This window comes from Solanum tuberosum, unplaced genomic scaffold (assembly GCF_000226075.1).
Source record: "Solanum tuberosum cultivar DM 1-3 516 R44 unplaced genomic scaffold, SolTub_3.0 scf00189, whole genome shotgun sequence".
NCBI classification, from domain to species: Eukaryota; Viridiplantae; Streptophyta; class Magnoliopsida; order Solanales; family Solanaceae; genus Solanum; species Solanum tuberosum.
Window position 1 is genome coordinate 473,583 of NW_006239113.1, and position 12,692 is coordinate 486,274.

General features: G+C 32.6%; 2 pseudogenes; both read right to left on the bottom strand.

Moving 5' to 3' along the window:
* LOC102597440 (zeatin O-glucosyltransferase-like) overlaps positions 1-570 on the bottom strand; it is a 14,060-nt pseudogene extending 13,490 nt beyond the window's left edge.
* A 6,591-nt stretch (positions 571-7,161) lies between these two features.
* LOC102597113 (zeatin O-xylosyltransferase-like) lies at positions 7,162-9,239 on the bottom strand (annotated as a pseudogene).
* Positions 9,240-12,692: the final 3,453 nt, after the last annotated feature.

Here is a 12,692-nt window from a genome sequence, read left to right on the forward strand (position 1 = left end):
AGCTTCATCTGTTGTAACTCCTTCAAAGGAGTATAGCTTTTTAAGCAATTCTTCTTCATGTTGGCCAGAAATCTTTAAAAATAAGCACATCATAATATAGCATGAGAAAACTGAAATGCAGTTAAATATATAGGATTCAGCATTGGGCAAAGAAGAAACATCTTGTACATTATAAGACATCATAGGTTCATGAACAACGACGACTCGTCTTACTTTTGATGAAATATCGCGTATGAAAGAAGCAATGGGATCGCGAAGAAGCATAGAAACATCCCTTACTGTCTCAAGATTTGATGAGGCAATTAGTTCAGGATTTGGAAGGTCATGGAAGTGAATTTTGGCTATGTTTGAAGGATTTAACGCCTTAGCTCGAACCCTGGCTTGATGATTATGTGTTGCCAAACCAACATAATAGATAGGAAGATGATAGGAGGAGATTAAACATGAAAGTTGGAGAAGTTGGTTAAGATGGTCTTGAGATGGAAATGGAACCATAACTATAGCTACTTCATCTTGTTTCAGTTTGCTAAATTCATGGTTTTCTACTTGTGTCATGGCTAGAAGCAGGGCTATCAATAGGTGATCAACTTTGAAGTTTATTCTATCTTTTATGAAAGATGTTGTTGAAGTGAGTGTGTATATATATTCTAGTGGTTAAAGGTGTCGTAAAATTCTCTGAGGTCGTGTGTTCAAGTCCTACCAACTTCATAATTATACTCATTTTTTTACTACAATCGATGACACCCTTAATAACAATTTTGGGTCTGCTACTGTGTGTTTATATGTAAGAGGATAGGCAACCAAACGTAGTACTACTCTCTCTGTCCCAATTTATGTGGCACATTTCGTTTTTCGAGAGTCAAACAAATTAAGTTTGATTGGAAATTTGCTCGTGAAATCTTCAATTTTTTTGAAATGAAATTTATATATTTGCAAACTATGTTAAAAGTACTATAAGTCACAATAATGGACAATTCAAAATAATTACTCCTTCCGTCCCATTTTATGTGAGGTATTTTGACTTGGCACTGAGTTTAAGAAAGAAATGAAGACTTTTAAAACTTGTGGTCCAAAATGAATTATATAAATTTGTGTGGTTGTAAATCATTTCATTAAGGATAAAATAGACATTTTGTAATGAATACTTAATATAGAAATGTGTCATTCTTTTTTGTACTGAATAAAAAGAAAAGTAAGTCACATAAATTGGGACACAGGGAGTAAAAGATATATGAAAAATTTACAATCAAAGATGGACTTGTTTGAATCTCGAAATTCGATAAGTCTTACATAAATTGGAACGGAAGGAGTATTATTTTTGAATTATTGGATCTAGGTTATACAACATACATATAACTACAAAGATTTGGAGACGTGGCAAAAAAAAAATGTGTGGTGCACATGTTTTGGAGTTCTGCATGAATGTTCACATGAAAAGACTAAAAGCTTATTTTTGCAAAATATCTCATTTAAAAAGTTGATTAACTTATTTGTCCTTTTTAAGTTCAAAATTTTCCTCCATATGAAAAATTACTATAAGATATAAATGTAATTTTATATTACGATTAAACAAAACACTTTTCTATTAGGACTAAATTCATTGCAGAATACATATTTATTCCTACTAATAATAGGATCATAACATTAAATCTATTTCAAGCAAACTAAAAATAGGAAATTGCTACACGTTAGGGGTGTGAAAAACCGAATCGATCAATAAATCGAACCGAAAAAATGTTATTGGGTTATTGTTATTGGTTATTGGATTTTTAATGGGTTTATAAAAATAAGTTATTGGATTATTGGTTCGATATCGATTTTTACTATTGGGTAATTGGGTAAACCGATAACCCAATAAGACGGTAATAACTTACTATTAGATATTAAGAATTTAATATATAACTAGACACTATAACTATATCAAATTATTAGTACTTTACCCACTTCACACTGGGCCGCTTTACTAGTCTTTACTGTTTAAGCAAAACCTAAAGACTAAAGTAAGGGTTCACAATTGTAGTTATTTGATTTTAGTTTTAGTTTTAGTCTTGTTGGACTATTTGATTTCAGTTTTAGTTTGTAACGGTAGGTTGTAGCTTTTGCAAGTTTGTAAATGTCTGTAATTTGATAAACATAAGAAATTCCATACTATGTTTTGGTGGTGACATGTAATTATAACCTCCGTACTATATTTTCTCTTATTGATGCAATTTCTCATTATTTTTCTTGTTTCACTATATCAAAGTATTTAGAGAAGTGAAAAGTCATATAATATTTTACGTACATTTTCTTATTGGGTAAACCGAAAATCAAACCGATAACGACCAAAAATAGATAAACCGAAAACCGATAAAAAATATCTTATTGATTTGTTCTTGGGTTAACATATTTAAAAACCGAAAACCGATAAACCAAACCTATAATATATAAAACCAAATCGAACCGACCGATACACACCCCACGTTTAATATTTATTTCAATTAATTTTCACGCACCTCATTGATAAATGGCTGATAAATTGTTACACGTTTAATATTTATTTCAATCAGCACATCATTTATAATCTGGTGGCATGTCAATTCTACTTTATTATTATTATATATTTGGATTTGGATAAAGCTGTTTGTGGGGGACATTGTCATATGGACTAGTAAAGCTGACACATTCTAATTTTGTTTTGTTTTATTTTTATTATATATAATAGAATTCAAGAGAAGAATATTTTGATAGGACATATAAGCCATTAGGTAAATATTGATTGGTTTTTGGGTCCAATAAAGAAAAGGTACAATCTTAAAGCAAGAGGATACAAACGCTTAAGGAAAGAAAAAGTAGGAAGTTACGAAAATGCCCTTGTCATACAAGTAGGCATGTTGACAAAGACATGCCTGCTTGTAGACTCTTCTACTAAGTAGTAAAATCAAAATAATTACGAATTAGAAAATATTGCTAAAAAAGAAAACCAGACAATTAATACGAAAATCAACGCACAAGAATAATTTAAAAAAAATTGTAGCAACGACATATGGTAACAAATGTCGAAGAGCAAGACACTACGGAGTCGTTTGATACAAAGATTAATAATGTAATGATTAGTAATACTGAGATTAGTAATGCAAGGATTAATAGTGCAGGGATTAGTAATGCAGAAAATATTTTTATCAAGTGTTTGGTTCATTATTTCCCACCTCATCTTGTATTTGGATTAAAACTTTATAAAAAACTTCTTTCCAACTATATCCTTAAATTATTATGCAATTGGGTTAAGGTAAATAATTGCCGGACAATATTATTTTTTATGGCCTTCTAACTAGTTATGGGAAGAACAATTTTGTTGTCATGTTTGCCTTTTTTTTCACTTAAATTATTTGAGGATAAATAATTCATCTTAGTAAATTGATCACTTACAAAATGTCAATTTTCAATTTTTTTAAAAAGATAAACTATCAACTTTTAAAATGGAAAAGACTGTAAAGAATAGTAAAATTGAATAAATCATCTACATTTACACATAAAAATTGCAAGTTGTAATTTTAATATGTATTCAATTTATAAATTGTTAAAAATACAAATAATTAGAAAAACGTATGTATATATATATAATGTCATGTGGTGATATATTTGTCTTTTTAATTAGTTAATAATTAAATAACTCACATTTCAAATATTGTATTAATTTGTATTGAATTTATTTAGTTAACAAACAACTCTCTCTAAATAATTTGTAAGCTAATTTATTTAAATAAATTTACTAGTACAAATATAAAACATAAAATCAAGAAAATAAACAAAATAATTAAAATGATTTGAGGGATATTTTTGTCTTTACATAGACTTATCACATGGTATTATATAGAGCCCGTCAATATGGGCTAGGCCCGTTGGGCCGGCCTGGCCTAACCCGGGATTTAATAGGGCTGGGTTAAGATTTTTGGAGCCCATTTAAGAAGAGGGTTTTTAAGCCAGGCCTGAATAAGCCTGCTGATTTGTGGGGATTGAGAAATATAGGTAGGTCCGGCCCGTGGGCTAAATAAAAATAATTTTAAAAATATAATATAATATTAAAATTTAAAATTAAAGAGAGTCCAAACTCAAAATCTATTTAATATTTAACTAATTGAAACCGCATATAAATTGCAGATGAAAATGAAGATGTTAAGACAACCTTGCCACAAGCTGATTCAGATATGCTTGATGAAGATGATCATGAAGTGTTGGATACGCCATAGATTTCATGATGTTATACTTTTATTTGAAAAACCTTAATAAATATTATAAAGATAATTTTATTTGTGGATTTGATTAACAAGTAGTAACATTAACACCATGTAATATTGTTTTGTCGATATTTATGATAATATTTTTAAATTATAATTTATAATTTATTTTAATAATTATAAAAAATATATAATTTTAAAAAAAGTGGGCTGGCCCGACAAGCCTGTAGCCCACATACTTGTGGGTTGGGCCGATCGTTTTCTGGCCCACACCAAAAATGGGCTAGCCCGGCCTGACCCATAAAATGTCAAAGCCAGTATGGGTTAGCACGGATGGGGTGGGCTAGCTCATATTGACAGCTCTAGTATTATATCTCATGTATTACTAATACCTCCAAATGGAAGGTATTAGAAATACATCCTATAATACCATGTAGAAGGTATAAGTAGTCCATGGATTAGTTATACATAGACCCAATTTCCTACCAAACATAGTACTAAATAATACCATACATAATACATAAACTATTTGTTTTAATGCGGCCTACCAAACGACCCTACATGAATAACACTAATACTACGACATACATGCATGGTGCTTTGAACTATCTCATGTTGAAAATTAAGCACAAAAATATCAACTACAGTAAAACCTCACTAAACTAATACTCGGTTAATTAATAATCTCTCTAAGATAATAATTTCCTCTGATCCCGACTTGGGCCAATGGAAAAAATCACTTATTTCGATGAGATAATAAGATAATAAAATTTTCTGAAGATCCCTATATAAATATATGGTTCCATTAATATTATAAATTAATAATTCTTTAAAAGTACAAATATGTCTGAGAAACTCAGTGAAATATGATTATATTTTGTTCTTTTTTTGTTAAAATTTAAATCTAGTAGAAGCTCATCTCTAACTTTTCTTATTGCATCCAAAAATTTCGGTGTTGTCTTTTCTAATTATGTCATAAAATTGTGAAGAGTTCTAGAAGCAAGTGTTTCCTTACGCGTAATGGATTGCAAAGGTATTGTATCATCTTCAACTTTATCAACAACATTGTTTTTCCAATGATATCAATAATTTGTTCTAAGCTCTGGACCTCTAGACATGTAACATCCATTTTATTGCAGTAACCGAAATCTTTAATCATGACCTCAAGTTCATGAACGACGTTTCCACAAGTGGATCCTTTGAGATTTCATCCCTGAACAATTTTTTCGGTGTCGACGCACTTTTTAAATCAATAAATATTAATTTATCGATTAAATAGTATCTCTACAAAATAATAATATTCTTTGGTCCCACCTATATTAATTTAGAAAGGTTTTACTGTACCTACTAACATTTTACCCCAATCCGCAACCTTTGTACCCTCTTATCTAAGGCCATATCCTTAGTCAGGGGCGTATCTAGAGGAGGTGTCGTGGGTTCACGTGAACTCATGCTCCCCTCTCTCATATATAGTAGTGTTATCTTTTTTTTAAAATATTTAAATTTAATTGTGTGAAGCCACGTTCAACGTATCATATAATAATACAATGATGAGTGGGTGCACCTCTCTAAGTGAGAATAATAATTTAAATCTTTTATCTATCTCATCTTTTTGAGTAACACTTCTCTAAGTGGTTATCAGTTACACTTTTGGTGTTTCAACTATTTTTTCCTTCAAGTTTTCAAAATTTTCAAGTGTGTAACATTAAAAGTTCCTAAATTTTTTAGCACTATAATATTTTATATAATTAAATGAAATGTGTGTTTTAAAATTATTATATATTTTGGACCTATAATTTTTATAATCTAATGGTTCATATTAAGAACCAAAAAGTCCAATTGATCAAATTTATATTTAAGATACATTTTTTCGTAACCGTACATCCATTTTATCGAAATCCTGGATACAACTCCGTCCTTAGTGAGCAGCAACATATACTCACTATATATTGAAAAGTTAGTGTAATTATAAAATACGAATATTAAATTTTGTAATACCATCTTTTCCTATACTATTAAAATTGGTGTCTAATAACATTTTTGTACCTCATTAAACAAATATGATGTAATTATAAATAATACTACCTAACTTTTTTTTTATGAATAGTTTAGTGTTATGTCACATTAATATCATTAATTTAAGAACATTTTAAATATTTTTGTATATGGTAGGATCTTTTGAATAAAGGGCAAATTCAAACAACATTTCTAAGCGCTTTTAATATAGTATAGATAAATAGATATTATTTAAATGTAAGTGTTTTGTAAATATGTATCGTGTTAATTGATAAAACATTGTGTTCATGATATATTATTAAATAGAAAACTTTAATCATGTTACCTTACAAAAAACCTTTTTTTGGTTGGTCAAACTGCATAGGGCCAAGCTGCTATTGACACTCCCACACTAATGCTCTCTAAACAAGAATGTCATCCATAGTGACTCATGAACCCGCCTGTTGACGAATAAGCCAAGATTCCCCCAAATCCTTGGGAGGTCATGCAAGTGAATCTTGGCTATGTCTGAAGGATTTAAGGCGTTGGCTCAAACCCTGACCTGATTGTTGTAGTTGACTAAGCCTGACCTGATTTCTTAACATGGAATTAAACTCCACCTATATGAGTTCACTCACATTGCCAGTTCCACATACAGATAAAGGAGGAAGGTTGTCAAGGGTCAATCGAAAACAACCTATCTACCCCATAAAGGTAGATAGCTACTTCATCTTGTTTCAACTTGTTAAGTTCATGGTTTGGTAAATTCTCACAGCTACACAAGGAAGAATAAAAAGAGAATTTCGTTCTTCTGTCGTATCCTCCCTGTCTCCTGATTGAGCATTTGTCATGGTACATTAAAAGCTTATATAATCAACTTTTTTTGTATTTCTTCAAGGTAATGACTCTGAAGTCTATGAGAATGAACAAGAGTAAACAGAAGATGGACTTGGAAAGTGATATACCATCCATCAAGGTTGTTATTGAAATGCTTATAAATTGAACAAAAGTAAACACAAACAAGTACTTAATTAAACAAAAGGCATACATCCACAATTGGTGGACTCAATTCTAGTTAAACAAAACAAAAACAAGTCTATCTTGTGATATGCGCGATGAAAGAATCCAACTCTATTCGAGAAGTACCCCATTTTTCTGTGGACTGCCTTACAGCTTCTCCAAATTCTTCTGCTCTTTTTCTAATCACATTTCCTTCTTCTGATGCCATCAACTTCCTCACGACATTCTCAATAGTGGATGCACTTACTAGCTCCTCGCGTTTCTCCCATTCTCTAACAATCACTCCTATTTTCAACATTTCTGTCACCAAGAAACCATTTCTTGGTTGATCAGAGTGCATAGGCCAAGAAGCTATAGGCACTCCCATAGTAATACTCTCTATACAAGAATTCCATCCACAATGACTCATGAACCCGCCTGTAGACGAATGAGCCAAGATTTCTGGTTGTGGGGCCCATTCTCTTACCACTAAGCCTAAATGTTTTAATCTCTCCTCAAACCCTTCTGGCAGTTCAACTCATCTATCTTCCCCTTTAAAGATATCTCCTCTATCGGCATCTCTCAACACCCATATGAACTTCTGTTTGCTTTGTTCTAATCCCATCGCAAGATCCTTGATTTCTCTATCAGAAAATGAAGTTGTTGTTCCAAAAGATATATAAAGTACTGATCTTGGAGGTTGTTTGTTAAGCCAATCCAAACATATATTCTCCCTATTCGAGATATGATCGAATTTAGTACGCAGAATAGGTACAATTGCCCATTGTTTCTTGTTCATATTAAGTTCTGTTTGTGCCAGCAAATCAAGATACTTGCCTTCAATTACTCTGCTTGTATTATTAAGATCACCTGATCGAATATCTAAATAGCGTTGCTGAGAAGCTGATAAGTCCCTGATTTCATCTGTCATAATTCCTTCAAGGGAGGGTAGCTTTTTAAGCAATTCTTCTTCATGTTGATCAGACATCCCAAAAAATAAGCTTATCAAACTGTAGGAAGTTAAAGCTGAAATGCAATTAAACATATAGGATTCAGCATTGGGCAAAGAAGAAACATCTTGTACATTGTAAGACATCATAGGATCATGAACAACAACGACTCGTCTTACTTTTGATGAAATATCGCGTATGAAAGAAGCAATGGGATCGCGAAGAAGCATAGAAACATCCCATACTGTCTCAAGATTTGATGAGGATATTAGTTCAGGATTTGGAAGGTCATGGAAGTGAAGTTTGGCTATGTTTGAAGGATTTAATGTGTTAGCTTGAATCCTGGCTTGATGATTATGTGTTGCCAATCCAACATAGTAGACAGGAAGTTGATAGGAGGAGATTAAACATGAAAGTTGGAGAAGTTGGTTAAGATGGCCTTGAGATGGAAATGGAACCATAACTATAGCTACTTCATCTTGTTTCAGTTTGCTAAATTCATGATTTAGTAAATTCTCATCGCTACACATGGAAGCGGAGTTTTGTACTTGTGTTGTATCCTCCCTGTGATAGGTAGAAGCAGACTTATCTATATTCATCCTTTTGTATTTCTTCAAGGTATCAACTTTGAATTCTATGAGAACTAAACAGAAGTAAACACTTGTAAGACTTGGAAATTTCGATGATGTTCTTGAAGTATTTGTAGATTGAACAAAGGTTAGCAGAAACACGCCATCTTCGTTCAAATTATAGCAAATTCAATCAAAATCCCTTTGAATTACTCGAATCATGTGTCAGCGTATATGTGAGTGAGTATGTAGTTATGTAATAGGATAGAATAGGAAATCCAAACCTTTGAAAATATGTGAAGATAAGAGGATAAGAGCAAATTCAGACCTTTGAAATGTTTGCTTGTGTGAAAGGAAGAGATATCCTGATCATTGTAGGACATTAAAAAATCATGAACGACAACAACTCGTCTTGCTTGAGACAAAATATCCCTAAAGAAGGAAGCAATGGACTCGCGAAGATGCATACAAGTGTCCCAAATCAAGGGGATCTTGGCTATGTCCGAAGGATTTAAGGCATTAGCTCGAACCCTGGCCTGATGGTTGTAGTTGGCTAAAACAACATAGTAAACAATGAGACCATAAGAAGAAATTAGACAGGCAAATTGTAGAAGCTAATTGAGATGGCCTAGCTTTAGAGAAAATGGATGCTTTAGCATTTGATAACATGTTCCAAGTCATACATTATTGTAACACCTCGTATCCAAAACAGACCAAAAATACAAATTTTGAGAAGTTGCAGATGCAACCCACGATTGCCATCCACGGACCGTAGGTCAGACCACGGCCCGTGCTGGTGGTCCGTGGTTCACTATTGAAACCCCTCCCCAACCCAGCTCAGAAAAAAAGCTAAGTCTCGACCCACGGTCCGTGGTCTATGTCCATGGATCGAGGTCCCATTTACCCAGCCTCTGATGCAAACGACGGTCCACCAGCACGGACCGTCATTCGATCCACGGTCCGTAGGTCTGACCGTAGGTAAGGGTCAACTGCCAGTTAGATGAAAATTGTGATTGGGTCAACTTCAAATAGCCATAACTATTATCACAAAAGGAATTATGTGTCCCATGACCTATGATATGATAGATAATTGAATCCTCTTTCCAACGCCACCGAGTTTGCTAAAATCCGACCTCCGAGTGAAAGGTTATGCTCGTTTTAGTGAAGCCTTGCCGGACAGACTCTATCGACGGACCCAAACGACGGCCGGTAGGTCAAACGATGGACCGTTGTTGTGTCGTAATTTAACTATTTCTAGAAAAATCACTTTTTGAAATGTTCTAAGTATAAAACAATTTGAGAAAAATACTTAGAAAAGAGTTGCCACTTAATTTTTTAAAGAAATCAAGAAAACTTATAATTTTCAAAGATTTAAACAGAAAAAATTATTTGAAAATACCAAAAAGGGTTCGGGGTTCAATTTGCACTTCGAGAAGGGTTTAAGCATTTGAAGTGCCCGCTAACATGCGGTTGACCTGCGACTTGACTAAAATATATTTTAGATTAATTAGAATTTATTTAATTCATTTTGAAATAATAATTTAAACCAATTTAATAAATTAAAGCATGAATATCATTTTGAATTAATTGACTAAACTTTTTGAGAAAATGACTAAGTAAGCATTATTATATTTTAATTAATTGTAAAGGTTTTGACTAATATTTTTAAAGCTTATTTGAGAAAAGTACTTTAACTTAAAACAATTTTAAAAATGAGTAAGATATGATTAAGCAAAAAAGCATTAAAGAACATCTCTTTTAAGTACAAAAGGTTTAACTTAATTGAAGATATAAAATTTTGACCAATATACTTGATCACTAAAATAACACAAAACATGAAATGTATTAAAATTAAACCAACACAAAGAAAATGACTCATCTTTTGGGGAATTCATTAAGTTAATTAACAATTATAAAGTTAGAGTTAAACACCAAATAAACTATCACGATTAAATAATTAAAGAATAAGGGAGAAATTGAATTATGGGCCTCCTTTTTGGGCCAAATTTGTTGCCATTTTTGGGTTTAACCCAATTTCCGTTTTTGTATATATCAGCTGTATATCGGTGTATATCGGATGTATACAACCCTTTTTTCTGCTTTCCGAAGCTTGTAGCAGCTTCCTTAACCTACAAGTCAGCTTCTCAAGACCTATATTGGCTTGAATTCCGCTTTGATTGACCAAAGAATCGACTCGAAGGGAGAGTTTAGAACCCCCATGGCCCCTTGTCATGCAAATAAGGAGATTTCGAGTCCAAAAGACTCTCATGGCGTTTTACGACAAAGAAAAGAAATGAATACAAATTAGTATATGATAAGAAAACAATTGACAATTAATAAGGCATACACGTAATATTGACTTATATAATTAATAAACATAAACTACATACACATTATCAACCATGAACTAATAAGGAAGTGGGCCAATAACAACAACTTCATGAGTTAAAAAAACGATAATCCAAAGTAGACAATCAACATGACAACATTTGAATACGACTAAAAAAAAAATGAAGAACCTAATGCCCAATAGAGGGACATGAGCTATCATGAGAAATGCACAAGTAGAATGTAAATAAAAATTCAATAACGAGGAAGACTATTATACAATATACTTAGGTTCTATATTAAACAAAGAAAAACAAATGCATATCCATATTAGGACAAGTACGAGAAGAAACCAATAGCAACTTTACATTATTATTTATTATATATAAATGTCAACAACAATATAAAAGCAAAACAAATCAACTTAAATTGATACTTGATGATACCAAAAGAGCAAATAATGCACAATCAGTATACAAGAAAAGACATAAAATATCAATCACATCCTCCAATACGTTAACTAGCACATGTAAAGTTCCTTCTTCACAATATAATACCAAAAATTGTTTTAAAGGATAAAAAATTATTGCCAAATCAGAGATTTCACTACACTTTTTAAAAAAAAATAAAAATAAAAAATAAAAAATAAAATTTAGACGCTAGACTCCAATATTAATATTTACGATAAGGCTCCTCCGATATGTTGTGATGAGGACGCTTACGGCAATTGGGATATGGGTGAATAATGCAAAGGATAATTAGCTCTACAAGTTGGACATGTGTTATTCATTGATAGCCATTTTATCGGACAGTGAATATGAAACTCATGCAAACAACTAGTTGTTATCACCTCATTCTCACCTTCGAAATCTTCATAGCAAACAGGGCAAGTTTGAATGCAAAACAGATAGGTGACATAACTAAAATCGGCAACAATAGTCTTCAAATCAACTGTCAGTCGTTCCAAACAATTTCATTTTATTTAAAAAAAAAAAAAAAAAAACTCTTAACAATAGAGACGCTTAAACGCCTTACACAAAAAAGAGTATCGAGCAATCGAATATTACAGAGAACTACATCTTTAGCTCATACGGAAAACCTTTTCGAGGGCAGCGAACTGAGACAATGAGTTTAACCACGAAGAACTACCACCACTGTGAGCCTGCTTCGACGGGTTCCGAAAAATAAAATCTTTGAATTCTAATAAAGGAGACTCAAACTCTCTGTTTTTTTTTTCTTTTCGGTTGGTTTTTTTTTTAATCAATTTTCCTCTAGTTCTCTCCATCCCCCTCTAAAAACTCAGGGGGCTATTTATTGATGGGTGGAAGGGCCGATTTTAAGGGGGGAAACGGAAGAGATTTGGATGGATTCCAAATTCAAAATCTTCAAGAGATAAGAAATAAAGTTGTCCATTGTACCAAATTTCAATGGAAAAGAAAGGAGAGGAGAAGAGGAGGACGCGATTTGCTGCGGGATTTCCGATCTGAGCAACTGTTGGTGTTGACGTTTCGCTGGATTTCAGCGATTTGATCGCGAAGAAGACAAGTTACAAGGGTTTGGGTCGGGTCGCGCGCATTGCTGTTAAGGCTGGCAAGGGGACGGGGACGGGGACTGGGGGACGGGGCGAAGGGGGA